This window comes from Mauremys mutica, unplaced genomic scaffold (genome assembly GCF_020497125.1).
Source record: "Mauremys mutica isolate MM-2020 ecotype Southern unplaced genomic scaffold, ASM2049712v1 Super-Scaffold_100108, whole genome shotgun sequence".
Classification (NCBI taxonomy): Eukaryota; Metazoa; Chordata; order Testudines; family Geoemydidae; genus Mauremys; species Mauremys mutica.
This window is the reverse complement of record NW_025423270.1, coordinates 94,457-97,194: the sequence shown is the minus strand read 5'-3', so window position 1 is coordinate 97,194 and position 2,738 is coordinate 94,457. Positions and strand designations below refer to the sequence as shown.

The 2,738-nt window shown below is 51.4% G+C and overlaps 1 non-coding gene across 1 annotated transcript; it reads left to right on the top strand.

Annotated features, from left to right (window-relative positions):
- Positions 1-2,294: 2,294 nt before the first annotated feature.
- TRNAN-GUU lies at positions 2,295-2,381 on the top strand. Its single transcript has one exon. It is a non-coding gene; the product is annotated as a tRNA-Asn (tRNA).
- Positions 2,382-2,738: the final 357 nt, after the last annotated feature.

Here is a 2,738-nt window from a genome sequence, read left to right as displayed (position 1 = left end):
GGGCTGCAGCAGGGGCACAGAGCGTCTCTGGTCTCGGGGCCGCAGCGGGGCCGGGGTAAAGGAGTGACAGGGTGGGGCCAGTGGGGGAAGGGGTGGAACAGAGGTGACAGTGGGTGGTGTTAGGCCTGAATAAAGATGTAGCACAAAACCAGTTGTGCCAACCTGACTGGAGTCAAGCATCTAGAGGTTTCTGGGTAAACCCAGAGTGGAAAATACTGAGAAGCAGCATTGTCTCACAAAGCCCTGGGAAACAGTGAGATCAGTGAAGGGGCTGGGACCAGCTGTGTTATGTTGAGAAACAAACTGTCTGAGGAACTGATAAGACATACAAGCATCTCACAGTTCTGACTAACTCCTTGGTTTAGTGTTCGGTGTGTTTTTAACTCCCTCGCATTCCTAACCTTTGGCGCTTGTTGAGATATTAACAATTCAATATTGTAGAGACTAGGCATGCGTATATATTAAAAGGTGTCTAATTTCTAGTTGTTAGACAAAGGGGGTGGATTGCTCTAGTGAATGATCTATGACGTAAAAAACTGTCTCTATAAGCTAATACTAAGCTGTAAAGAGGCGGCTGGTTCTCTTCGGATACGAGCTGTTCTTTTACTGACACGTGCACTTGTCAATAAAGAACTTTTGATCGGACCTTGCTGGTGTTGCCTGTCTCTCTGCGGTCAGACAACGAACTTTGCTGTTGGGGTTCGAGTCCCCGACATCTTTGGCGACTCCGCCGGGACTTTGTCTGACTCTCCGGCGGGGGATCAGACTCTGAGGCAACGCAGCGAGCATCCTCTGGTTTAGAGGAGCCTTGCCTGGTAATCTGATCTCTGCGTCGGCGATAAGGCGAGTTCTGTGAACCAGCTGAAGCTCGTAGAAATCCAGCAACATCCACCTACCCATTGAGTAGGGTTAAGGTTGCCTGGGTTAGAGTCCCAGTGCAGATTGTCGGGGTTCGAGTCCCTGACAACTTAGGTCTGGGTTAGAGTCCCAGTCCAGGTCTGGGTTAGAGTCCCAGTCTTATTACGTCATAGATCATTCACTAGAGCAATCCACCCCCTTTGTCTAACAACTAGAAATTAGACACCTTTTGATATATACGCATGCCTAGTCTCTACAATATTGAATTGTTAATATCTCAACAAGCGCCAAAGGTTAGGAATGCGAGGGAGTTAAAAACACACCGAACACTAAACCAAGGAGTTAGTCAGAACTGTGAGATGCTTGTATGTCTTATCAGTTCCTCAGACAGTTTGTTTCTCAACATAACACAGCTGGTCCCAGCCCCTTCACTGATCTCACTGTTTCCCAGGGCTTTGTGAGACAATGCTGCTTCTCAGTATTTTCCACTCTGGGTTTACCCAGAAACCTCTAGATGCTTGACTCCAGTCAGGTTGGCACAACTGGTTTTGTGCTACATCTTTATTCAGGCCTAACAGTGGGGCCGTGGGTGGAAGGGGTGGAAGGGGGCGGAGCCACACACAGAAGTGGGGGGGGCAGGGTTCCGGTGCTGGCGCCCCCGCACTTGTTCTCCCTTTCCCTGGGCTTTGGCATCACTAGCCCCTGCTTAGCGAATAGGGGTCAGTGGTCCCCAAAATGTGGGGCGTGACTCCTAGGGGGACAGAGGAAGATTGATGGGGGCACCTCAGGGCCTGAGCCAGCCCCCATGGAGGGCAGGGAGGGAGCCCCACTCAGCCCCACTCTGTCCCAGCTCTTCCCCAACCCCACCCTCAGCCTGGGCCCTGGCTCCCAGCCCGGCCTCGACCCCCTTACCCCTGTCCGCACCCCTCTCCCCAGCAAGCAACGGCCCCACTCCCAGCCCCGGTTCTCAACCACGGCTTCCGAGGGGCCACAGCCATGGATACGAGGGCGCAGTGTGAAATGTTTGGGGACCACTGGGTTAGGGTGACGTCCTCAATCACTTCTCTGCAGTCCAATGAAAGCGATTCCTCCCCCACCCACCCCTCCGTCAGGACGGCCTAGGTACGTTCTGCTGCCCTTCACTCGTACAGGGAGGAGAATAACATTTCATTCCACTCAATCCTAAAGTGATGTGTAACCCACCACCATCCCAAACTGGTCATTTTGGGGAAGCGGCCCCATCATGCTGCATAGCTAGGCAGAGTAGGGGTGTCTATGCAAACACGGCCTGTTCCTGAAGTCTTCCCACAGCTCCTCACTAGATGTGACGGGGGAGCTCATTCAGCCCCTGCTTATGCTTAGTATTTAAAAACTCCTTAGTGGCCCTATCTCTGCCGGCCTTAGATTTCTCCTCCTGTCCCTATCTTAGCAGCTCAGATGAGGTGGCCGAGTGGTTAAGGTGATGGACTGTTAATCCATTGTGCTCTGCACGCAGGGTTCAAATCCCATCCTCATGGGCTGCATTTAGTCTTCATTCTCCTTTACAGACAACCATCTCCCCCCTTGGTACAATGACAGATCAAACAATGTTGCTTCTTGCAAACAAAAACCTTCTCAGAATCTCAGCTGCCCCTCCCCCCTCGCTTCAAATAAAATATCTAAATCCCAGATTTCTAAAAAAAAATTCTCTAGTCCTGCATTTCTTAGTTTTTATCTCAAAAGGGAACAGCCTCATAATCTGCCCCGAACACCCTGGGACCTCCCCAGATAATTAAAATACCCCCAACCTGAGCAAGGCCACAACAGTGAACCAGACCTAGTGGCTAGGCCAAGCTGTTCTGAAGGAGGCAACTCAACCATTTTCTCTCTGCTTCCCTTGG